This window comes from Pongo abelii, chromosome 4, assembly GCF_028885655.2.
Source record: "Pongo abelii isolate AG06213 chromosome 4, NHGRI_mPonAbe1-v2.0_pri, whole genome shotgun sequence".
Classification (NCBI taxonomy): domain Eukaryota; kingdom Metazoa; phylum Chordata; class Mammalia; order Primates; family Hominidae; genus Pongo; species Pongo abelii.
Window position 1 is genome coordinate 28332686 of NC_071989.2, and position 27835 is coordinate 28360520.

The 27835-nt window shown below is 37.2% G+C and overlaps 1 pseudogene; it reads left to right on the plus strand.

The window, feature by feature from the left end:
- LOC129059655 (uncharacterized) overlaps positions 1-27420 on the plus strand; it is an 88009-nt pseudogene extending 60589 nt beyond the window's left edge.
- Positions 27421-27835: the final 415 nt, after the last annotated feature.

The window sequence follows — 27835 nt, forward strand, 5'->3', positions numbered from 1 at the left end:
TTGAATGCATCCCAGAGATTCTGGTATGTTGTGTCTTGGTTCTCGTTGGTTTCAAATAACATCTTTATTTCTGCCTTCATTTCGTTATGTACCCAGTAGTCATTCAGGAGCAGGTTGTTCAGTTTCCATGTAGTTGAGCGGTTATGAGTGAGATTCTTAATCCTGAGTTCTAGCTTGATTGCAGTGTGATCTGAGAGATAGTTTGTTATAATTTATATTCTTTTACATTTATTGAGGAGAGCTTTACTTCCAAGTATGTGGTCAATTTTGGAATAGGTGTGGTGTGGTGCTGAAAATTATGTATATTCTGTTGATTTGGGGTGGAGAGTTCTGTAGATGTCTATTAGGTCCGCTTGGTGCAGAGCTGAGTTCAATTCCTGGGTATCCTTGTTGACTTTCTGTCTCATTGATCTGTCTAATATTGACAGTGGGGTGTTAAAGTCTCCCATTATTAATGTGTGGGAGTCTAAGTCTCTTTGTAGGTCACTCAGGACTTGCTTTATGAATCTGGGTGCTCCTGTATTGGGTGCATACATATTTAGGATAGTTAGCTCTTCTTGTTGAATTAATCCCTTTACCATTATGTAATGGCCTTCTTTGTCTCTTTTGATCTTTGTTGGTTTAAAGTCTGCTTTATCAGAGACTAGGATTGCAACCCCTGCCTTTTTTGTTTTCCATTTGCTTGGTAGATCTTCCTCCATCCTTTTATTTTGAGCCTATGTGTGTCTCTGCACGTGAGATGGATTTCCTGAATACAGCACACTGATGGGTCTTGAGTCTTTATCCATTTTGCCAGTCTGTGTCTTTTAAGTGGAGCATTTAGTCCATTTACATTTAAAGTTAATATTGTTATGTGTGAATTTGATCCTTTCATTATGATGTTAGCTGGTTATTTTGCTCGTTAGTTGATGCAGTCTCTTCCTAGTCTCGATGGTCTTTACATTTTGGCATGATTTTTCAGTGGCTGGTACAGGTTGTGCCTTTCCATGTTTAGTGCTTCCTTCAGGAGCTCTTTTAGGGCAGGCCTGGTGGTGACAAAATCTCTCAGCATTTGCTTGTCTGTAAAGTATTTTATTTCTCCTTCACTTATGAAGCTTAGTTTGGCTGGATATGAAATTCTGGGTTGAAAATTCTTTTCTTTAAGAATGTTGAATATTGGCCCCCACTCTCTTCTGGCTTGTAGGGTTTCTGTGGAGAGATCCGCTGTTAGTCTGATGGGCTTCCCTTTGATGGTAAACCGAATGGTAACTCTCTGGCTGCCCTTAACATTTTTTCCTTCATTTCCACTTTGGTGAATCTGACAATTATGTGTCTTGGAGTTGCTCTTCTCGAGGGGTATCTTTGTGGCATTCTCTGTATTTCCTGAATCTGAATGTTGTCCTGCCTTGCTAGATTGGGGAAGTTCTCCTGGATAATATCCTGCAGAGTGTTTTCCAACTTGTTTCCCTTCTCCCTGTCACTTTCAGGTACACCAATCAGACGTAGATTTGGTCTTTTCACATAGTCCCACATTTCTTGGAGGCTTTGCTCGTTTCTTTTTATTCTTTTTTCTCTAAACTTCCCTTCTCGCTCCATTTCATTCATTTCATCTTCCAGGGCTGATACCCTTTCTTCCATTTGATCGCATCAGCTCCTGAGGCTTCTGCATTCTTCACGTAGTTCTTGAGCCTTGGTTTTCAGCTCCATCAGCTCCTTTAAGCACTTCTTTGTATTGGTTATTCTAGTTATACATTCTACTAAATTTTTTTCAATGTTTTGAACTTCTTTGCCTTTGGTTTGAATATCCTCCCTTAGCTCGGAGTAATTTGATCGTCTGAAGCCTTCTTCTCTCAGCTCGTCAAAGTCATTCTCCGTCCAGCTTTGTTCCGTTGCTGGTGAGGAACTGCGTTCCTTTGGAGGAGGAGAGGTACTCTGCTTTTTAGAGTTTCCAGTTTTTCTGCTCTGTTTTTTCCCCATCTTTGTGGTTTTATCTACTTTTGGTCTTTGATGATGGTGATGTACAGATGGGTTTTTGGTGTGGATGTCCTTTCTGTTAGTTTTCCTTCTAACAGACAGGACCCTCAGCTGCAGGTCTGTTGGAGTACCTGGCCGGCCGTGTGAGGTGTCAGTCTGCCCCTGCTGGGGGGTGCCTCCCAGTTAGGCTGCTCGGGGTTCAGGGGTCAGGGACCCACTTGAGGAGGCAGTCTGCCTGTTCTCAGATCTCCAGCTGCGTGCTGGGAGAACCACTGCTCTCCTCAAAGCTGTCAGACAGGGACATTTAAGTCTGCAGAGGTTACTGCTGTCTTTTTGTTTGTCTGTGCCCTGCCCCCAGAGGTGGAGCCTGCAGAGGCAGGCAGGCCTCCTTGAGCTATGGTGGGCTCCACCCAGTTCAAGCTTTCTGGCTGCTTTGTTTACCTAAGGGAGCCTGGTCAATAGCGGGCGCCCCTCCCCCAGCCTGGCTGCCAACTTGCTGTTTGATCTCAGACTGCTGTGCTAGCAATCAATGAGACTCCGTGGGCGTAGGACCCTCTGAGCCAGGTGCGGGCTATAATCTCCTGGGGCACCGTTTCCTAAACCCGTCGGAAAAGCACAGTATTCGGGTGGGAGTGGCCCGATTTTCCAGGTGCCATCTGTCACCCCTGGAAAGGGAACTCCCTGACCCCTTGCACTTCCTGAGTGAGGCAATGCCTCGCCCCTGCTTTGGCTGGCGCAGGGTGCACTCACCCACTGACCTGCGCCCACTGTCTGGCACTCCCTAGTGAGATGAACAGGGTACCTCAGATGGAAATGCAGAAATCACCCGTCTTCTGCGTCGGTCACGCTGGGAGGTGTAGACGGGAGCTGTTCCTATTCGGCCATCTTGGCTCCTCCTCCACTATCTTTTCTTTAAGGCTTTTTGCATCTATGTTCATGAGAGATATTGGTCAATAGTTTTTTTTTTCTTTTTTTTTTTAATGGCTTTTCTGGGTTTGGTATCAGGGTAATGCTGCCTTCACTGAATGAATTAGAAAGTATTCCTTATACTTTTCTCTTCTGAGAGAGATTGAAGAGAATTGGTATTGTTTCTTTCTTAAATGTTTGGTAGAATTCACCAGTGAACTCATCTAGTTCTGATGTTCCTTTTTCAGGTTATGAAATATTGATTTAATTTGTTTAATAGACAGAGGCCTGTTTGGATTATCCATTTATTTTTATGTGTTTTGACATGCCTTTTATGAAATTGGTCAGTTTTGGCCGGGCGTGGTGGCTCATGCCTGTAATCTCAGCACTTTGGGAGGCTGAGACGGGTGGAGAGCATCCTGGCCAACATGGTGAAAACCCGTCTCTTCTAAAATTACAAAAATTAGCTGGGCATGGTGGCAAGCACCTGTAATCCCAGCTACTTGGGAGGCTGAGGTAGGAGAATCACTTGAACCCTGGAGGTTGCGATTGCAGTGAGCGGAGATTGTGCCATTGCACTCCAGCCTGGGCAACAACAGCGAAACTCCGTCTCAAAAAAAAAAAAAAAAAATTGGTCTGTTTCAAATAGTTTATCAGCTTTGTGGGTATGTAATTGTTCATAGCATTTCTTTGTAACTTTTTAATTTTTATAGATTTAGAGGTGCAGAGGTACAAATTCAGTTGTGTTACATGAATATATTGCATAGTGGTGAAGTCTAGGCTTTTAATATAGCCATTATTCAAAGAGTATACATTCTACCCATTAGTTAGTATTTCATTTCTTCCTTTCCTTCCACCCATCCACACTTTAGGGTCTCCAGTGTCTATTAGTCCATATGTCTATTAGTCCAATGTCTGTATATCCATGTGTACCTATCGTTTAGCTCTTACTTTCAGGTGAGAAAGAGAAGTTATTGATTTTCTGCTTCTGAGGCATTTCACTTAGGAAAATGGTCTCCAGTGCCATCCATGTTGCTGCAAAAGACATAATGTTATTCTTTCTTATGGGTAAATAGTATTATATTGTTTGTGTGTGTGTATGTGTATGTATCTATCACATTTTTTCTTGTCCAATCATCTGTTGATAGACACTTAGGTTGATTCCATGATTTTGCTATTGTGAATAGTGATGAGATAAAAATGTAAGTACAGAAGTCGTTTGACATAATGATTTATTTTCCTGAAGGTAGACACCCAGTAGCAGAATTGCTGAATCAAATGGTAGTTCTATTTTACTTATTTGATAAATATCTATACTTTTTTTCACAGAGGTTATACTAATTTACATTCCCACAAATATGTAAAAGTGTTTCCTTTTCTCTGTTTTTTCACAAATATCTATTGTTTCTTGACTTCTCAATAATGGCTATTCTGAGTAGTGTAAGATGATTTCTCATTGTGGTTTTAATTTGCATTTCTCTGATTAGTGATGTTGGGCATTTTTTCACGTTTGTTGACTGTTCTATGTCTTCTTTTGAGACACGTCTGTTCACATTCTTTGCCTTTTTAATAAGGTTATTTGTTTTATTTCTTGTTGAGTTATTGAGTTCTTTATCAAATGCATTATTGGAAAATAATTTCTCCCACATATCATCATTTTAATGACTATACAATTAAAAATGGCCCTTTTTCATTTTTGATATTAGGAATTTGTTTTTCTCTCTTTTCTTCTTAGTGAGCTTGACTTTACAGGCTCAGTGATTTTATGGATCTTTCCTAAGAACCAGCTTTTGGTTTTCTTGGTTTTCTGTATGATTTTCTGTTTTCAATTTAGTTGATTTCTGCTTTAATTCTTATCATTTGTTATCTTCTACTCACTTTGAGTTTAACTTGCTCTTCTTTTTCTAATTTCCTAAAGTGGAAGCATAGGTAATTGGTTTTATATATTTTTTTCTTTTGTAACATGTGAATTCAATGCTATATATTTCCCTCTAAGCACTGCTTTTACTGCATTCCTCTAATTTTAAGTCATGTTTTGTTGTTATTTAGTTCACCTTTTAAGTGTGGTGCTGAGTGAAAGGCGGCTTACAACTGTTTATATTCAATCAGAACAACTAGAAGGGAGGAAGAGTGAGAATTTTGAAAAAATCTTAAGTTAGAAAATAAAATTTAGTTTTAATTTATGTAAATAATAGTACTCTCATTAACCATCACCACTTTGTCTCCTCCCTTGCTACCTTTCCCAGCCACTGGTAACCATCATTCCAACATTGTACTATCTCTGATAGAGTTTGGATATTTGTCTCCATTCAAATCTCATGTTTAATTGTAATCTCCAATGTTGGAGGTGGTTCCTGGTGGGAGGTGTTTGGGTCATGGGAGCCGATCACTTATAGCTTGGTACTGTCTTCATGATAGTTAGTGAGTTCTCAAGAGATCTGATTGTTTAAGTATGTGGCATCTCCCCCCACCCACTCTTCCTCTCGTTCTTGCTTTTGCCAGGTGAAGTGCTTGCTCCTCCTTCACCTCCCACCATAAATAAAAACTTCCTGAGATCTTCCCATGGGCAGAGGCTGCCACTGTGCTTCCTGTAAAACCTACAGAAATGTGAGCCAATTAAATTTATTTTATTATTAATTACCTAGTCACAGATATTTCTTTATAACAATGCAAGAACCGCCTAATAGAATCTCCATGAGTTCAATTTTTTTCACTTTTATCTCCCACAGATGAGTGAGAACATGAGTGTTTTTTTTTTGTATGCTTGACTTATATTTCACTTAATATAATTTCCTCCTGTTTCTTTCATGTTGTTGCAAATGACAGGATTTCATTAATTTTACAGTTGAATAATACTTCATTGTATAATGTACCATATTTTCTTCATCCTTCCATCCAGCGATGAGCACTTAGGTGAATTCCAAGTCTTAGCTATTATGAATAGTGCTGCAATAAGAGAGCTGCACTGTTATGAATAGTGCAGATAGCTCTTTGACATACTGATTTCTTTATTTAGGATATATACCTAGCAGTGAGATTGCTAGGTATATATGGTAGTTCTATTTTTAGTTTTTTGAGGAACCTCCATAATGTTCTCCTTAGTGACTGTATGACCATTTTAACACGATGAGATGACATCTCCTTGTAGTTTTTATTTGCATTTCTTTGATCATTAATGACGTTCAACATTTTCTTTTCATAGAGCTATTGTCCATTTGCATATCTTCTTTTGAAAAATTTCTATTCAGATCTTTTGCCCATTTAAAAAATCGATTAGATAGAATGAATATAGTATTTGATAACACAACAGGGTGACTATAATCAATAATACTTTATTGTCTATTTTAAAATAACCATAACAGTACAATTGGCACTAACACAAAGAAGTGATAAATTCTTGAGGTGTTAGCTATCCTAATTACCCTAATTTTATTGTTATACATTATATGCTGGTATCAAAATATCACATGTATCCCATAAATACATACACCTATTCTGTGCTCACAATAGTTTGAAATAATAAAAAAATGATATTTCTCTCTGGACACCCTGCTTGTCAGATTTTAATTAAAAAAATGATATTTCTCTCTGACACCATGCTTGTCAGATTTTTTTTTTCATTTTGTTAAAACCATAAAATGTTTTGCAAAGAAGCTTAAAGAACTACTGAGAAACTCTTGAAAACACTTTAAATCATTTCTAAACCCAAGGAGGACTCTAATAATTGAATTAACTGAGCAGAAATAAAAATGAGCAGAAAAATGAATCTTAACAAGTAAACATACTTCTTTATACTCTAAATAAAATTCTAGAATACTGTGATATAGTATCAAGCACAAAGAGTACATCTGGGAATTTCAAATAAATATTTTCTAAAGGTGGTAAAAATTATTTCCTTATTGTACAACTGGCCACATGCGTGATATTGAATGAAAAACTTCAACTTTTTGGCTTATGGATTTTAATTAAATAATTCAAAGGACTGAACAAATTTGTTATTTAATTCTAAAGCTATCTCTGACCATTCATATTGGTTTCTTGGAGGTATTCTAAGGGCTCTGAGAGGCACTGGGAAATTACAGAATAGACAAATTTACTTTAGGCTTCACCTTCCACAATGTTTCAGCTAGAACAGAACTTTTTGAACTTTGAATTGCTTTTCAGTATATTGAGATTTTGTGTTAGATGTCACTTTCATGAAATTTTCCAGGCTTTAAAGACAAATGGTTCAGAAAATGTTGGACTGACTGTTCTCTAAAATTCAGTGATTTTCTTGATAAGAAGCTAATGCTTATTTTTACATGTTTAAAATATTTTATAAACAGATATTTTAATAAACTATTAGTATAACTCTTAGTGATATTTGGAAATAAATAATCTGATGTCTTAAGAATTGTATATATTTAAATTAAATATATTTTTATTTTAAAATTTAAATTTATATACAAATATATAAATGTCTATATATGTAAAATTAATATTTACATGGCGTCAATATTTAAGTTAATATACATATAAATGTAAAGCCATAAATTGATTAATATGTATTAAATTTACACAATAATATTTTTATGTATATTAGTATTTAAATTAATACACATAAATTCACATGTATATTTATACTTATATATAAATATATGTGTACATACATATATTTATATAGATTTACATATATACACCTATACATATATTTATATGTAAATATATAAATGTAAATATACATGTAAAAGTATAAGTAAAAATATTAATATAAATATATACATATATTTATGTGCATATATATTTATATATAATATAGTACATTTATACATAAATATAATGTATTTATATTTATATGTATATAAATGTATATACATATATACATAAATATAAATATACAGGTAAATTTATATATAAATACGTGTATGTATATAAATATATGCATATGTATTTGCATTTATATATTTAAATATATATATAATTGGGTAAGAGATCATTATACATACATATGTATAAATTTATGTAGAAATTTATTCACTTCTGCTAAAAACATTTTGTTTTCACATCAATAAGACACTAAAGTCATGCAAAAAACACAAAGCTTCTTGCAACAACTATATTTTTCTCCAACTAGAAAAATATCTCTGCAATGTAAAGAATACAATTCCAGTAATTAATTAAAAATGACTCCCCAGCACAAATATGAGTTTTTCTTTTCTTTTTTTTTAAATTGTACTTTAAGTTCTAGGGTACATGTGCACAACGTGCAGGTTTCTTACAAATGTATACATGTGCCGTGTTGCTTTGCTGCACCCATTAACTTGTCATTTACATTAGGTATTTCTCCTAATGCTCTCTCTCTCCCTGCCCCCACCCCATGACAGGCCCCAATGTGTGATGTTCCCTGCCCTGCGTCCATGTGTTCTCATTGTTCAATTCCCAGCTATGAGTGAGAATATGCAGTGTTTGGTTTTATGTCCTTGTGATAGTTTGCTCAGAATGATGGTTTCCAGCTTCAACTACATTGCTACAAAGGACATGAACTCATCCTTTTTTATGGCTACATAGTATTCCATAGTGTATACGTGCCAAATTTTCTTAATCCAGTCTATCATTGATGGACATTTGGGTTGGTTCCAAGTCTTTGCTATTGTGAAGAGTGCTGCAATAAACATATGTGTGCATGTGTCTTTATAGTAGCATGATTTATAATCCTTTGGGTATATACCCAGTAATGGGATCACTGGGTCAAATGGTATTTCTAGTTCTAGATCCTTGAGGAATCACCACACTGTCTTCCACAATGGCTGAACTAGTTTACACTCCCACCAACAATGTAAAAGCTTTCCTACTTCCCCACATCCTCTCCAGCACCTGTTGTTTCCTGACTTTTTAATGATTGTCATTCTAACTGATGTGAGATGATATCTCATTGTGGTTTTGATTTGTATTTCTCTGATTACCAGTGATGATAAGCATTTTTTTCATGTGTTTGTTGGCTGCATAAATGTCTTCTTTTGAAAAGTGTCTGTTCATATCCTTTGCCCACTTTTTGATGGGGTTGTTTGATTTTTTATTGTAAATTTGTTTCAGTTCTTTGTAGATTCTGGATATTAGCCCTTTATCAGATGGGTAGATTGCAAAAATTTTTTCCCATTCTGTAGGCTGCCTGTTCACTCAATGGTAGTTTCTTTTGCTGTGCAGAAGCTCTTTAATTTAATTAGATCCCATTTGTCTATTTTGGCTTTTGTTGCCACTGCTTTTGGTGTTTTAGTCATGAAGTCCTTGCCCATGCCTATGTCCTGCATGGTATTTCCTAGATTTTGTTCTAGAGTTTTTATGGTTTTAGGTCTAACATTTAAGTCTTTAATCCATCTTGAATTAATTTTTTATAAGGTGTAAGGAAGGGATCCAGTTTCAGCTTTCTACATATGGCCAGCCAGTTTTCCCAGCACCATTTATTAAATAGGGAATCCTTTCCCCATTTCTTGTTTTTGTCAGGTTTGTCAAAGATCAGATGGTTGTAAATGTGTGGTGTCATTTCTGAGGGCTCTGTTCTGTTCCATTCATCTATATCTCTGTTTTGGCACCAGTACCATGCTGTTTTGGTTACTGTAGCCGTGTAGTATAGTTTAAAGTCAGGTAGCATGATGCCTCCAGTTTTGTTCTTTTTGCTTAGGATTGTCTTGGCAATGTGGGCTCTTTTTTGGTTCCATATGAACTTTAAGTAGTTTTTTTGAATTCTGTGAAGAAAGTCATTAGTAGCTTGATGGGGATGGCATTGAATCTATAAATTCTCTTGGGCAGTATGACCATTTTCATGATATTGATTCTTCCTGTCCACGAGCATGGAATGTTCTTCCATTTGTTTGTGTCCTGTTTTATTTTGTTGAGCAGTGGTTTGTAGTTCTTGAAGAGGTCCTTCACATCCCTTGAAGTCAGTTTCCTAGCTATTTTATTCTCTTTGTAGAAATTCTGAATGGGAGTTCAATCATTATTTGGCTCTCTGTTTGTCTGTTATTGGTGTATAGGAATGCTTGTGATTTTTGCACATTGATTTTGTATCCTGAGACTTTGCTGAAGTTGCTTATCAGCTTAAGGAGATTTAGGGCTGAGACAATGGGGTTTTCTAAATATGCAATCATGCCATCTGCAAATAGGAACAATTTCACTTCCTCTTTTCTGAATTGAATACCCTTTATTTCATTCTCTTGCCTGATTGCCCTGGCCACAACTTCCAACACTATGTTGAATGGGCATGGTGAGACAGGGCATCCCTGTCTTGTGCCAGTTTTCAAAGGGAATGCTTCCAGTTTTTGCCCATTCAGTGTGATACTGGCTGTGGGTTTGTCATAAACAGCTCTTATTATTTTGAGATGTGTTCCATCAATAGGTAGCTTATTGAGAGTTTTAGCATTAAGGGCTTTTGAATTTTGTCAAAGGCCTTTTCTCCATCTATTGAGATAATCATGTGGTTTTTGTCTTCGGTACTGTTTATGTGATGGATTATGTTTATTGATTTGCATATGTTGAACCAGCCTTGCATCCCAAGGATGAAGCCAACTTGATCTTGGTGGATAAGCTTTTTGATGTGCTGCTGGATTTTGTTTGCCAGTATTTTATTGAGGAGTTTCACATCGGTATTCATGAGGGATATTGATCTGAAATTCTCTTTTTTTATTATGTCTCTGCCAGGCTTTGCTATCAGAATCATGCTGGCTACATCAATGAGTTAGGGAGGATTCCCTCTTTTTTTATTGATTGGAGTAGTTTCAGAAGGAATGGTACCAGCTACTATTTGTACCTCTGGTAAAATTTGGCTGTGAATCTGTCTGGTCCTGGACTTTTTTTGATTGGTAGGCTATTAGTTATTGCCTCACTTTCAGAGCCTGTTATTGGTCTATTCAGAGATTTAACTTCTTCCTGATTTAGTCCAGGAATTTATCCATTTCTTCTAGATTTTCTAGTTTATTTGCATAGAGGTGTTTATTGTATTCTCTGATGGTAGTCTGTATTTCCGTGGGATCTTTGGTGATATCCCCTTTATCATTTTTAATTCATCATTTGATTCTTCTCTCTTTACTTCTTTATTAGTCTTGCTATCAGTCTATCAATTTTGCTGTTCTTTTCAAAAAAACAGCTCCTGGATTCATTGATTTTTTTGAAGAGTTTTTTTGTATCTCTATCCCCTTCTGCTCTGCTCTCATCTTAGTTATTTTTTGCCTTCTGCTAGTTTTTGAATGTATTTGCTCTTGCTTCTGTAGTTCTTTTAATTGTGATGTTAAGGTGTCAATTTTAGATTTTTCCTGCTTTCTCCTGTGGGCATTTAGTGCTATAAATTTCCCTCTACACACTGCTTTAAATGTGTCCCAGAGACTCTGGTATGTTGTGTCTTTGTTCTCATTGGTTTCAAAGAACATCTTTATTTCTGCCTTCATTTTGTTATTTACCCAGTAGTCATTCAGGAGCAGGTTGTTTTGTTTCCATGTAGTTGTGTAGTTTTGAGTGAGTTTCTTAATCCTGAGTTCTAATTTGATTGCACTGTGGTCTGAGAGACATTTTGTTGTGATTTCTGTTCTTTTACTTTTTCTGAGGAGTGCTTTACTTCCAACTATGTGGTCAGTTTTGGAATAAGTGCAATGTGGTGTTGAGAAGAATGTATATTCTGTTGATTTGGGGTGGAGAGTTCTGTAGACGTCTATTAGGTCTGCTTGGTGCAGACCTGAGTTCTAGTCCTGGATATCCTTGTTAACCATCTGTCTTGTTGATCTGTCTAATGCTGACAGTGGGATGTTAAAGTCTCCCATTATTATTGTGTGGGAGTCTAAGTCTCTTTTTAGGTCTCTCAGGACTTGCTTTATGAATCTGGGTGCTCCTGTATTGGGTGCATATAAATTTAGGATAGTTAGCTCTTCTTGTTGAACTGATCCATTTACCATTATGTAATGGCCTTGTCTCTTTTGATCTTTGTTGGTTTAAGTCTGTTTTATCAGAGACTAGGATTGCAATCCCTGCTTTTTTTTTTTGCTTTCCATTCACTTGGTAGATCTTCCTCCATCCCTTTATTTTGAGCCTATGTGTGTCTCTGCATGTGAGATGGGTCTTCTGAATACAGCACACTGATGGATCTTGACTCTTTATCCAATTTGCCAGTCTGTGTCTTTTAATTGGGGCATTTAGCCCATTTACATTTAAGGTTAATATTGTTATGTGTGAATTTGATCCTGTCATTATGATATTAGCTTATTATTTTCCCCGCTAGTTGTTGAAGTTTCTTCCTAGCATTGATGGCCTTCACAATTTGTTATGTTTTTGCAGTGGCTGGTACTGGTTGTTCCTTTCCATGTTTAGTGCTTCCTTCAGGAGCTCTTGTAAGTCAAGCCTAGTGGTGACAAAATCTCTCAGCATTTGCTTGTCTGTAAAGTATTTTATTTCTCCTTCACTTATGAAGCTTAGTTTTAGCTGGATATGAAATTCTGGGTTGAAAATTCTTTTCTTTAAGACTGTTGAATATTGGCCCCCACTCTATTCTGGCTTGTAGGGTTTCTGCTGGGAGATCTGCTGTTAGTCTGATGGGCTTCCTTTTGTGGGTAACCTGACCTTTCTCTCTGGCTGCCCTTAACATTTTTTCCTTTATTTCAACCTTGGTGAATCTGACAATTATGTGTCTTGGGGTTGCTCTTCTCGAGGAGTATCTTTGTGGTGTTCCCTGTATTTCTTGAATTTGAATGTTGGCCTGCCTTGCTAGGTTGGAGAAGTTCTCTTGGATAATATCCTGAAGAGTGTTTTCCAGCTTGGTTCCATTCTCCCCGTCACTTTCAGGTTCACCAATCAAATGAAAATTTGGTCTTTTCACATAGTCCCATATTTCTTGTAGGCTTTGTCAGTTTCTTTTTATTCTTTTTTCTCTCAACTTCTCCTCTCGCTTCATTTCATTCATTTGATCTTCAATCACTGATACCCTTTCTTCCGCTTGATCGAATTGGCTACTGAAGTTTGTGCATGCGTCACGTAGTTCTTGTGCCATGGTTTTCAGCTCCATCAGGCCATTTAAGGTCTTCTTGACACTGTTTATTCTAGTTAGCCATTCATCTAATCTTTTTTCAAGGTTTTCAGCTTCCTTGCGATGGGTTCGAACATCATCCTTTAGCTCAGAGAAGTTTGTTATTACCGACTTTCTGAAGCCTCCTTCTGTCAACTCGTCAAAGTCATTCTCCATTCTGCTTTGTTCTGTTGCTTGTGAGGAGCTGTGATCCTTTGGAGGAGAAGGGACACTATGGTTTTTAGAATTTTCAGCTTTTCTGTTCTGGTTTCTCCCAATCTTTGTGGTTTTATCTACCTTTGGTCTTTGATGATGGTGACCTACAGATGGGGTTTTGTTGTGGATGTCGTTTTTGTTGATGTTGATGCTATTCCTTTCTGTTTGTTAGTTTTCCTTCTAACAGTCAGGTCCCTCAGCTGCAGATCTGTTGGAGTTTGCTGGAGGTCCACTCCAGACCCTGTTTGCCTGGGTATCACCAGCGGAGGCCGCAGAACAGCAAATATTGCAAAACAGCAAATATTATTGCCTGATCCTTCCTCTCGAAGCTTCTTCTCAGAGGGGCACCCGGCTGTATGAGGTGTCATTCGGCCCCTACTGGGAGGTGTCTCCAAGTTAGGCTACATGGGAGTCAGGGACCCACTTGAGGTCGTCTATCCATTCTCAGAGCTCAAACACCAGGTTGGGAGAATCACTACTCTCTTCAGAGCTGTCAGACAGGGACGTTTAAGTCTGCAGAAGTTTCTGCTGCCTTTTGTTCAGCTATGCCCTGCCCCCAGAGGTGGAGTCTACAGAGGCAGGTGGGCCTCCCTGAACTGCAGTAGCCTCCACCCAGTTTGAGCTTCCCAACTGCTTTGTTTACCTACTCAAGCCTCAGCAAAGATGGACACGCCTCCCCCAGCCAGGCTTGCTGCCTCGCAGTTCTATCTCAGACTAGCAGTGAGCAAGGGTCCGTGGACATGGGACCCAGTGAGCCGGGCACGGGATATAATCTCCTGCTGTGCTGTTTGCTAAGACCATTGGAGAAGTGCAGTGTTTAGGTGACAGTGTCCCAATTTTCCTGGTACAATCTGTCACAGCTTCCCTTGGCTAGGAAAGGGAAATCCCCTGACACCTTGCACTTCCTGGTTGAGGCGATGCCCCGCCCTGCTTCGGCTTGCCCTCCGTGGGCTGCACCCACTTTCCGACCAGTCCCAGTGAGATGAACCATGCACCTCAGTTGGAAATGCAGAAATCATCCATCTTCTGCGTCGATCACGTTGGGAGCTGCAGACTGGAGCTGTTCCTATTCTGCCATCTTGGAACAGAACTTGAGTTCCAAAACTATGAGTTTTTCAATGTAACATATTATATGAAAATCCAGAATTACACCCACAATTTAACCTGTAGTAATTCACATCATAAAATTGACTTAACAAATGGTTTATGTCCTCTTTAAAACAGAATACATTTTATATAGAGTTAAACTTGTTGATTTTCATTTATATAGCTATATATTGAAAATAAAAAATATATTTCTTAAATTTTGTAATAATTATAGAAATCAATACTGCTAAAAGAAAAATTGAATTAGGCAATTTTTTTATTATTTTGTTTTTGTCAAATTTCTTTAATTTTTCTAATTTTTTAAAAAATAATTCTTATTATTGAACATGAATAGTTTGTGAATTATGACAAAATGATTCTACCAATTTAACCAGTACCCAGATTAAGGAATACATTTTAACCATATTTTAAAAACTTCTCTTTATGCCCTTTCTCAATCATCAATATCTCCTTATTCCACAAAAAGAAAAGCCATTATTTCTAACACCATAGATGAGGTTGCCTGAAATTTATATAAATGGAAAAATACAGTATTCACTCTTTTGTGTCTGGTTTCTCTCTGTCAACTTTGTTTGTGAAATTCATCTGTGCTGTATATAGCTGATATAGTTTGACTCTGTGCCTCACCCAAATTTCATGTTGAATTGTCATCCCCAGTATTGGGGGATGGGCCTGGTGGGAGGTGATTTGACCATGGTGGCAGACTTCCCTTTCGCCATTCTTGTGATTTTGAGTTCTCTCCAGCTCTGGTTGTTTAAAGGCATGTGGCACTTCCCCCTTCCTTCTCTCTCTCCTGCTCTGATATGTGAAGACATGCTTGCTTTCCCTTTACCTTCCACCATGATTGTGAGTTTCCTGAGGCCTCCCAGCCATGCTTCCTGTACAGCCTGTGGAAGTGTGAGTCAATTAAACCTCTTTTCTTCATAAATTACTCAGTTTTAGGAAGTTATTTTTAGCAGTGCGAGAATGGACTAATACATAGCACATGTTAATTCAGTTTCTTTCCTATCTGACTTCGAACAATGGAACTTACTGTAATAATGGCTATGTTCTATGTCTGGCAACTGACGTGTTGGGCAGCACCACTGTAGTAAATATGATTATTGAAATATTTTTATTCAATCAACTGTTGTAGAACGTTAGGGTTTTTTTTTAAATGGGGCTATTATAAACAGTGGTGCTATAATACATTTGTCCACATCTAATGGTGCACATATGTACTCATTTTGTTATACCTATATCTACCTTAGAGAATGTGTATGTTCCTATTAAATAGATAGTAATAGAGATTGTTTTCAAACTATTCGTACTCATTTAGTTACACTGGGAACCATGAGAATTCTTATTGCTCATTGAGCATTTCAACCCTCAGCATTATTGTTTTGTTTTGTTTTGTTTTTCTCAGTTTCACTTATCTAGAGGAGATGCAGTGGCATCATATCATGATTTATTTTACATTTTCTTGATTATTATTGAGGTTGAAAAACCATTATATTCTTATTGACCATCTGGATATCTAATTCTGTGAAATGCTTTTTAAATTACATTTCCAATTTTTTCAGTATGTTGTTAACTTGTAGAAGTTAGATACATTCTGGCTCAGACCCTTTGTTGGGTTTATGTCTGGCATATATCTGCTACTATTCTGTTGTTTTCTTTGTACTTTTACAAAAGGTCATAGCATGACCAAATTTATTTAATTTTAATACAGTTTGATTTATAAATGTTTTTCCTTAAGATTAGTACCTTTCATGTTACACAGTCATCTCTTGGTCTCTGGAGGGTATTGGCTCCAGGAACTCTTAAGTTTACCAAAATCCATGAGTGCTCAAGTCAGTAATATAAAATAGCATAGCATTTGCATATTACCTGCACCTATCCTCCATATATTTTAAATCACCTCTAGATTACTTATAACACCCAATACAATATAAATATTATGTAAATTATTATACTATATCCCTGTCTTTTGTATTATTTGTTATTGTTGTACTCTTTTTTCTTTTAAATGTTTGAATATGTCTGATCCATGATTAGTTGAATCCATAGATGCAAAAGTTGCATGTACAAGGGGGTCAAATACATAAGAAAAAAATTTTGAAATTTAAAGCCTTGTAACTGCTCTTCTATGTTTTATTCTAGAAGCTTTATAGTTTGATCTTCCACTTTCAGATATGCAATTTCATTGGGATTAATTTTTAAGAATATAATGAAGTAGAAGTTAAATTATTTTTCATAAGCCCAGGCAGTTGACTTAGAATAATTTACTGAAAAGATTCAACTCCCTTTTCCTATCAAGTGTCCGGATATGTTTGAATGTTTTATTTTTTTCTTTGCACTCACTATTCTGCTCAGTTTATTTATTTGTTATCCTTGCACCTTGCTCTTATTGGTGAGATTTTTCTCTATCTTAGTTTGACCTATTGATGACCTATAAGAAATACAGATATTATTTTAATATTTATTTTATGCAGCCACATTATTGGACACCCTAACGAGGGAATTTTCAGGAAGGCTGTGCTGCCGTTTGCAATGGTGATATTGTTTTCTAATCCTTTACAGTATTCGTGACCGTGCATGTGTGTGTGTACATGTGTTATTATTTTGGCTAGAAAATTCAGATCAATGTTGCCACAAGTGGTGTTGGCACACAAGCATAAACAATTTATTATCTTGAATGTAAATACAGCTATTGTAATGATTGTGTATGATATTGAATTTATCAAGAAAAGATAATAGTATTTCTAGGAAATAATATTTTTAAAGAAAGTAGTAGTGAATATAATTAAGAACAATACTAAAAAGAGGATTACAAAGTAATCTTAAGAGTGCTTATTTTTGTGAACATTATTATACTTCCTGCTCCTCTTGAAATTATACAACAATAGATTGACGCGTGGTTCACTTCTTCATGGGTACATGATGTACTTTATTTATAACATACTGGATGCTTAAATGTTATTTGATATGCATGTTTGTTTCTGCTTATATTTAAATATTTTATATATTATCTTGGATTAGTGGCTGTGACTAAATTGGTAGAATATACTTAGAGTATATAGATAATTTTGCCCCTAAACATTTCTCTTTTTTTCATCCTAAATGCAATAAAATACATATACAAATTAAATGTACCAGCTTAACTGAGGGTATCATTTTAGGAAAACAGGCAATGGAAGATAAATTCCTGTTTTAAATATAACAACCTGTGGTAGCTGGAAAATTAGAACATGTCCTAATATTTTGGATAAGAGGGCCAGTGAATGGGGAGAGTATAAGTCTGAGTAACGTGTTAGGGCCACTGGGGTGAGTAGTTTTCTTCAGTTCAAATAATATAATGAAAATAGACTCACTGAATATCTCCAAACAAGAACTAATAAATAGAACTGTTTTCCTTTAAAAAATGTGTTGTACTGAGATAGCTGCAATATGCAGCCATACATGATAGTGTTAAAGAGACTGAAAGTAAAATGTCTTAAAACCCTCCATTGACTAAGTGTCTTACTTTGGAAAAGCCATTTAATCTCTATAAAAATTAAATTCCCTTATATGTGTAAGAGATAATATACTAGTAACATTACAGAATTTTGTAAAGATTAAATGATACAATCTTGGTAAAATTTACAGTGTATTGCCTGCTGCCTAGTATAAGCTTAATAAATGCTAGACATTATTTGTGTTTTTGTTATTTTGTTGTCCTTAAAGTTATAGCCATTCAAATCTGCAGCCACTGAAAAGGACATTAAAATCCCAAAATAGGTAGATTACTTTACAAAGAGTGTTTTATATACCTGCAAAAATATGAGTCAATTTTGAATTTCCTTACTTCTGGTTTGCTAACACTGTTTGTAGTTAACATAGTTCAATGCTAAATTATTGCATGGGAAGGAAAGCAAATAATATTTAAATTATTCAAATTTTTGACTAAGCTGGCAATAATAATTCATTCTAACTTTCTGATCAGTAACTGGAAAGGAAAGGGGAAGAAATGCATCACTCACTGAATATTTTACAATCCATTTACATAAATATTGGTGAAATGAATGATATTTTTAAAAAGCACACAACTCTACATCCAATAAAATATGCTACTCTCATTATTATCAACAAGACAGTTTCTAAAAATGTTAGCAGATCTACACATTTAGGTTAGTAATATTCAGTTATTCACTTTTATGCTTACATAAATATATCAAGCATAGAAATATATACTTGTGAATGTGCTGTAATCTATTTTTAAAGCATATATTGAGAAAAGGAATGGTTTCTTGCCCAAGGCAAAAAAACAACAGGGAAATTGTATGTTCACACGATTACATGCCTATATAATTTATTCTAAGTGCATGAATATTAGATTTAATTTTACTTCAAAATCCTAAAACCAATTGTCATAGTTATAGGTAGTGATAATATTACACTGACAAAGATGCACAAGGAACTGATTTTAGAATGTTTAGGACTACTGTATCCTATAAGACTAACCGAATCAGTGGCTGCAGGAAAAATCTGCTAAATTTACGGAGGCTATCATTAAGTTTATAAAGAAATTACTGAATAAAATTTGATTAAAAAATCAAACTCTACATCATTTGTCATTCTATTTAAATAGATAGTTTTGGTGTCCGGAAAGATTTGTAAGTTTTTTTGATAAATACTTGATAAGCCACTTCTGAGTTGAAGATGGATTAGAAAACTTAAGTTAAAAAAATAAAGAAGTTAAAGCAAATAAAAAGTAAATTAACAGAGAAGTTGCTGTAATTTATCATACCTTAATAGAAAAATTCTCTCTCCTACAGAATTTAGTAGTCCATCATCTTCAGTAATCACCTTTGTAGTTTTGAATGCTAGTAGCTTCTTCATTTCAGAACAGTCACATCAATCACCTCCTAAAGATTTCTAGTCAGTGGAGTTAATAAGAACTGTGCACATCACTTGATTTAGGAGAGGTGAAAAACCTGCGATAATACAGCAGTCAGAGACATTATGGGTGCATCACTGTTTGAGGAAAATTTCAGGAAAATGTCACAAAAATATTTTTTGATAAATTCGAACTGAGGTATTTGTTTCTGCAGTTTGATATAAAAGGTTTTGAGTCAGTTATGTGTGTTTCAGTTAAAGCAACTTCAAAAAAAGTAGAAATGTTTATGATTTGTGTAAGTTTGCAGAATTAATGGTATTTGGTCATTTGCAATTAGTTAATTTTTTTAATTATCTGCCTAATATCTATTTTATATATAGGGCTGTAAACAAGAACTTACAGAGTTTTTTGTACAATACAGACCAAAATAAGTGTTTCTCCAATTCAATGTGGTAAAATAATGAAACTGTATAACATATTCTTAAAGTTTATGTAAAATTCTAGTGCATGCCTGTGTTTACAGAGCTCCAGCTGTCAAAACTCAGGAAAAATATCATAAAGTGGAAGAGCTCTATAAAAATCAAAGAAAAGAAGTGATAATACACTTTAAAAATTGTTTACACACACAAATGATGACAATTATAAATAGTATCACGTTTTATCTAATAAAAGTTGAAGTGTTTTAAAATATGTGTAAACTTAAAAAATCCTAAGGCCATTAAAATGACATTCAAACATTAAATATATAGAAAGAATGTTTAGTTTAAATAAAATGTAAATGCTAGTGTATAAAGATACCATGCATTAAATAAAACAGTGGCACCACCACCACAAAGTAGCTTAGTTTATAAATAATAAATCCAATGTAAGGTGCTGGCAAATGCTGTGAAAAAAAATGAAAAAGGTAAATTAAAAGATATATACCTTTATAAATATACATACTCTTGTATCTGTATGTCCATATATATATATACAGCTATATATGTATTTGCATGTATACACCTATGCTAAAAAGCTGATTGATTTCCAAATTAAAATTTATATTTTATAAACATACAGAAAATATAAACAAAATGTAAATGTAAAAATCATAATCCCACCAAATACAAACAGCATTTTTGTTTTGTGTGAACAGTATAAGAGTATAAGGAGTACAGTATAAGAGATCATACAGCTACAGTATTTACAATAATACGTTTTCAATGACTTGATGATACATTATCTTCTCTAAGGTCCATAATGGATTTAATCAACTTTGAGTTTGTCACCCTACTATCCCCAAAACATTTAACATACCATTATTTTTATATTTACACCTTATGCAAATCCTGTGACATTTCTGTCAGTTCTTAATGTTAGGTTTATGACAAATACAAATATATATGATTCAAATATATTGAAATACCTTTACCTCATTAAATGCTCTTGGAAAGTGCATTACTTAAAGTAAAAGTATCATAGAAAATATCTTTCTCTCAAATGTTAAAGCTTCTACCAATAAAGTTGGTCATAAAACCATTTTAGGCAGATATAAAGTCCCCCTTTTTTTAAAAAAAAAAAGTAATATCTCCTTTATTATACAGAAAGTTTTATATTATTTTACATACAAATCACTTTATATTTTTCCTTTCATGTGTTTTTATATATTACATTGAAGCTTAATACTGCAATAAAAAGTCTAAAAAATATAACTGCAGTACTTGAAGCCGCCTCTTCACTGCAACCCAAAGGAAACATACCTGTGTAATGACAACCCAGATCAAGATATAGCATGTTACTGGCACCCATAAACCTCACTAGTACTTACTAACAGTTCATTACTCCCCTGAAAATTAAACCAATATTCTCACTTGTATCACTTGTAGTAGGGGAGTAATGATTCCCAAAGATGTCGATGTCTTCTTCCCTGGTACTTGTGAATATGTTGCTCCATAGCAAATGAGGATTAATCATGAAGATTTACTTCAGGTTTGCTCTTCAGCTCACCTTAAAATAAGTAGAATATCCTGGATTATGCAGTTTGTCCCTGTGTAATCACAAGGGTGCTTACAAATGGAAGAGGGATGTAAAAGAGTCAGAGAAAGAGAAAGAGTTGTGGCAACAGAAGCAAAAATCCAAGCAATCATTAGCTTTTGAGATGGAGGAGTGGAGGCACAAACCCAGGAATGCAAGCATCCTCTACAAACCAGGAAAGGCAAAGAAATGGAATCCCCTTGGAGTCTCCAGAAAGAATGCAGCCTACTGGCACATTAATTTTTCCTCAGTGACACTCCTTTCAAACTCCCAGAGTCCAGAACTGTAAGAGAATATTTTTGTGTTGTTTACGCAAGTAAATTTATGGCGATTGGTTACAGTAGCAATAGGAAAGTAATACACACTTAGATTACTTCTTTTTGAATTCTATGTAAATTGAGAATACAATCTGTACTTTTTGTGTCCGATTTCCATCATATAGCATTATAATACTGATAGTGATGTGTAGGGCTACTTCATTCAATTCACTACTGTTTAGTATTCCATTATAATAAAACACCAGAATATACTGGAAAATTTGTGTCTCTTCTAGTATTGTTGATCTTTGTGGAGTGTGATGGTTAATACTGAGTGTCAGGGAAGCAAAGTGTTGACCCTGGGTGTGTCTGTGAGGAGATTAACATTTGATACAGTGGGCTGGGAAAGGCAGACCCACGCTTAATCTGGGTGGGCACAATCTAATCAGCTGCCAGTGTGGCTAGACTATAAGCAGGCAGAAAAATGTGAAAAGAGAGAATGGCCTAGCCTCCCAGCCTACGTCTTTCTCTTATGCTGGATTCTTTCTGTCCTCAAACATTGGATTTCAGGTTCTTCAGTTTTGGAAATCGGACTGATTCTCCTTACTCCTCAGTCTGCAGACGGCCTATTGTGGGACCTTGTGATCATCTGAATTAATACTTAATAACCTCATATATATATTCAATTTATATGTTAATTAATATATATAATTAACATATATAATTATATATAAATATTAATTATATATAATATATATTCCATTAATTCTGTTTCTCTAGAGAACCCTAATACAGATTTTGGTACCAGGAGTGGTTCCAGGAGAACAGACTATTAAGGATGAAGTTATTTCATTGGTTTTGGAGTTTCTGGGGTTGGCTGCTTAATATGATTAGACCCCAAAATGCTAAGGACTCTGCTTCTAATAGTATGGAGAATACTGATAGTCCTTGGCAGAAACAGTTTAGAGAGTTATGTAAAATAAATGCAATTGACACTCCTGATTCACTGCTAGTGAAAGGCAAGGAGTTTAGTGACTCCATACATAATACCTCTGACCATATGTGGAGAACAAAGGAACATAATGAAGCTGGTTGGTTGATCCTAAGTGAAAGAAAATGGTGAACTCAGGGATTCTATCTCCTAGCTTCAGAAGCTGATGCTCAAATCTGCTGAGATTGCCCTGAGTGAGAGTCTTATCTCCTGTACAGAAAGAGCTGAAATTGTGGAAAAATAGACACAAGCTCTGATGGTGCTAGTGGTTGACCTGCAAAAAAAGGAGCAGGCACAGCCTCGCCAGGTGTCTACTGTTAAAGGGAAGGCATTTATTGAAAAGAATGGGACCCTGCAACGTGGAATGGGAACAGGTGGGAGGACCCTGATGAAGCTGAGGATACTGAGTTTGTAAATACTGACAAACCATTTTTGCCAGAAGAAACAGCTTCCCCATCCCCAGTAGTGGCAACATCTCCCTGGCCCAGGCTACCATCAGCCTTTCCACCTTTGTCTGAGGAGATAAACCCTGTGTTGCCTGAGGCAACACTGATGGCCTCCCCTGAGGCAGTTGCCAGGCAAAATAATGTTGATTCTCCTCAGGCACCACCATCAATACCTCTGTTTGCTTCTAGACCTATAAGCCAACTAAAGTTCTGGTGGGCTCCTAGAGGTGAGGTTGAGAGTGTGACCTATGAGGAGGTGCACTACACTCAAAAAGAACTGCTTGAGTTTTCTAATTTATATAAACAGAAATCTGAAGAAAAGGCATGGGAATGAATATTATTAAGGATGTGAAATAATGACAGACAGAACATAGAGTTGAATCAGGCTGAATTTATTGATTTGGGCCCACCAAATAGGGACTCTGCATTTAATGTTGTAGTTTGGGGAGTTAAAAAAGTTTCTAAAAGTTTATTTGCTTGGTTAGCTAAAATATGGATTAAAAGGTGGCCCACAGTGAGTGAGCGGCAAATGCCTGATCTCCCTTGGTTTAATGTAGAGAAAGGAATCGAAAGGCTTAGGGAGATTGGGATGGTGGAGTGGATTAGTCACTTTAGACCTACTCATTCCAGCTGGGAGGGTCCAGAAGATATACCCTTGACCAATGCCCCACAAAATAGATTTGTGAAGGCAGCACCTGCATCTTTGAAGGGCCGTGTAATTGTTCTTCTCTGTATGTCAGATCTAATGGTAGGAACTGCTGTCACTCAACTACAAAATTTAAATACAATGGGAATAATTGGATCCTGAGGTGGCAGGGGCCAAGTGGCAGCATTCAACCACCAAAGGCAAGGTGGGCATAGCTACTGTAATGGACGGCAGAGGCAAAGCAGCAATCAGAACAGTCTAACTCATGTGGAGCTCTGGCATTGGCTAATTAATCATGGTGTTCCTAGAGGTGAAATTGATAGGAAGCCTACTGCATTCCTACTTAATTTATACAAGCAGAAAACTTTTAGGTTGAATGAATAAAATACTAATTTGAATTTAAAAAAAAGAGAGAGAATCATTGCCCCTCAATCAATCAATTTCCAGACTTGAGCCAGTTTAAAGACCCAGAACCCCTTGAGTGAAGGGGAGGCCCCATCCTTTTGATGTAGGACCCCACTACGTTACTGACAATTTATGCAGTGAATCTTTCTTCCATTCTTCCCCAAGGAGATTTCTGGCCTTTTACCAGGGTAACTGTGCATTGGGGAAAGGGAAATAATCAGACAACTCAGGGACTACTGGATGCTGGCTCTGAGCTGACATTGATTCAGGGGACCCAAAGTAGGGGTTTATGGAGGTAAGGTGATTAATGGAGTTTTGGCTCAAGTCTAACTTACAGTGGGTCTAGTGGTTCCCTGGACTCACCCTGTGGTCATTTCCCCAGTGCCAGAATGCATAATTGGCATAGACATATTAAGCAGCTGGCAGAACCCCCACATTGGCTCCCCGACTGGTAGGGTGAGGACTATTATGGTGGAGAAGGCCAAATGGAAGCCATTAGAGCTGCCTTGACCTAGAAAAATAGTAAATAAAAAAAAATACTGCATCCATGGAGGGACAGCAGAAATTACTGCTACCATCAGGGACTTGAAAGACACAAGGGTGGTGATTCCCACCACATCTACATTCAACTCTTCCATTCAGCCTGTGCAGAAGACAGATGGATCTTGGAGAAAGACAGCAGATTATTATAAGCCTAACTAACTGTTGACTCCAACTGCAGCTGTGGTACCAGATGTGGTTTCATTGCTTGAGCAAATTAACACATCTCCCGGTACCTGGTTTGCAGCCATTGTCTTGGCAAATGCCTTTTTCTCCACTCCTGTCCATAAGGCTCGCCAGAAGCAATTTGCCTTCAGCTGGCAAGGCCAACAATATACCTTTACTGTCCCACCTCGGGGGTGTATTAACTCTCCAGCTTAGTGTTATAATCTTATTCGGACAGACCTCGATCACTTTTTGCTTTTACAAGATATCACACTGGTCCATTACATCGAAGACACTAAGCTGATTGAATCCAGAGACCAAAAAGTAGCAAACACACTGGGCTTATTGATGAGACATTTGCATGCTAGAGGTTGGGAAATAAATCCGACTAAAATTCAGAGAGCGTCTACCTCAGCAAAATTTCTGGGGGTCCGGTGGTGTAGGGCCTGTGGAGATATTCCTTTTAAGGTGAAGGATAACTTGCTGCATTTGGCTCCTCCTACAAGCAAGAAAGAGGAACAATGCCTAGCAGGCATGTTTGGATTTTGGAGGCAACACATTCCTCTTTTAGGTGTGTTACTCTGGCTCATTTATTGAGTAACCTGAAAGGCTGCCAGTTTTGAATGGGGTCCAGAGCAGGAGAAGGTTCTGCAACAGGTCCGAGGTGCTGTGCAAGCTGCTCTGTCACTTGGGCCATATAACCCAGCAGATCCAATAGTGCTTGATGTGTCAGTGGCAGATAAGGATGCTGTTTAGAGCTTTTGGCTGGCCCCTATAGGTGAATCACAGCAGAGACTTCTAGGATTTTGGGGCAAAGCTCTGCCATCTTCTGCAGATAGCCACTCTCCTTTTAAGAGCCAGCTCTTGGCCTGTTACTGGGCTTTGATGGAAATTGAACATATGACTATGGGTCATCAAGTCACCATGTGACCTGAACTGCCTATCATAAACTGGATGCTTCTTGACCCATCTAGCCATTAAGTGGGTCGTGCACAGCAGCATTCCATCATCAATCAAGTGGTATATTCATGACCCGGTTTGAGCATGTCCTGAAGGCACAAGTAAGTTACGTGAGGAAGTAGCTCAAATGCCCAGGGTCTCCACTCCTGCCACCCCACCTTCTCTTCCCCAGCCTGCACTGATGGCCTCTTGGAAAGGTCCCTATTATCAGTTGATAGGGGAAGAGAAGACTAGGGCCTGGTTCACAGATGGTTCTAAATGCAGAATGGTATGCAAGCACCACCTGAAAGTGGACAGTGGCAGCAGTACAGCCCCTATCTAGGACACCCATGAAGGACAGCGGTGAAGGGAAACCTTCCCAGCGGGTGGAACTTTGAGCAGCACACCGGGTTGTGCACTTTTCAAGGAAGGAGAAATAGTCACATATGCAATTATATACTGTTTGATGGGTTGTAGCCATGGTTTGGGCAAATGGTCAGGGACTTGGAAGAAGCATGATTGGAAAATTGGTGACAAAGGAATTTGGGGAAGAGGTATGTGGATGGACTTCACTGAGTGGTCAAAAACCATGAAGATATTTGTATCCCATGTGAATGCTCACCAAGGAGTGACCTCAGCAGAGGAGAATTTTAATAATCAAGTGGATAGGATGACCTATTATGTGGACTCCACTCAGCCTCTTTCCCCAGCCACCCCTGTCATTGCTCAAGGGGACAATGAACAAAGTGGCCATGGCGGCAGGGATAGAGGTTACGCATGGGCTCAGCAAAATGGACTTCCACTTACCGACACTGACCTGGCTATGGCCACTGCTGAATGCCCAATTTGCCAGCAGCAGATATCAATATTGAGCCCTCAATATGTCACCATTCCTCAAGGTGAACTGACCACTACCTGGTGGCAGGTTGATTATATTGGACCTCTTTCATCATGGAAAGGGCAGAGGTTTGTCCTCACTGGAATAGACACTCCAGATATGGGTTTGCGTATTTTGCACGCAATGCTTCTGCCAAGACTACCATCCATGGACTCATGGAAATGCCTTATCCACCATCATGATATTCCATAAAGCATTGTATCTGACCAAAGTACTCATGTTACAGCTAAAGAAGTGCGTCAGTGGGCTCATGCTTATGGAATTCAGTGGTTTTACTATGCTCCCCATCATCCTGAAGCAGCTGGATTGATAAAATGGTGGAATGGCCTTTTGAAGTCACAATTACAATGCCAACTAGATGACAATACTTTGCAGGGCTGGGACACAGTTGTCAAGAAGTGTGTGATCTGAATCAGTGTCCAATATATGGTACTCTTTCTCCCATGACAAGGATTCATGGGTCTGGAAATCAAGGGGTGGAAGTGGAAGTGGCACCACTCACCATCTCCCATAGTGATCCACTAGCAAAATTTGTGCTTCCTTTTCCCAAGACATTATGTTCTGCTGGCCTAGAGGTCTTAGTTCCAGAGGGAGAAATGCTGACATCAGGAGACACAACAAAGATTCCATTAAACTGGAAATTGAGTGCTACCTGGACACTTTGGGCTCCTCCTACCTTTAAGTCAACAGGCTAAGAAGGGAGTTACAGTGTTGGCTGTGGTTATTGACCTGGCCTATCAAGATGAAATCAGTCTACTACTCCACAATGGAGGTAAGGAAGAGTATGCATGGAATGCAGGAGATGCATTAGGATGTCTCTTAGCATTATCATGCCCTGTGACTAATATCAATGGGACACTACAACAGCCCAATCCAGGCAGGACTACAAATGACCCAGACCCTTCAGGAACGAAGGTTTGGGTCACTCCACCAGGAAAAAAAGCACGACCTGCTGAGGTACTTGCTGAAGGTAACAGGAACACAGAATGGGTAGTAGAAGAAGGTAGTCATCAATACCAGCTACGACCACGTGACTAGCTGCAGAAATGAGGACTGTAATTCTCATGAGTATTTCTTCCTTCTTTTGTTAAAAACAGGTTTGTGCATGTATGCTCTTGTACTAAGAAAATATATTCATTTTATCTCCTTTTCCTTTATCACATGACATAATATTTATTGACTTTACATCAGCATTCAAGTATTGTTAACTTCCTGTAATAGTATTTGGTTTGGGGATTGGTGTATTTTGGTTGTATAAAGGGTAGTTGTATTATGTTAGGCATAATTCTGACTTTATTATTGTCTTCATTTGAAGATTATGTGTGATTTCAGGAGATGTGTACGGGTTCAAGTTGACAAGGGGTGGACTTGTGATGGTTAATACTGAGTGTCAACTTGATTGGATTGAAGGATACAAAGTATTGATTCTGGGTGTATCTGTGAAGGTGTTGCCAAAGGAGGTTAACATTTGAGT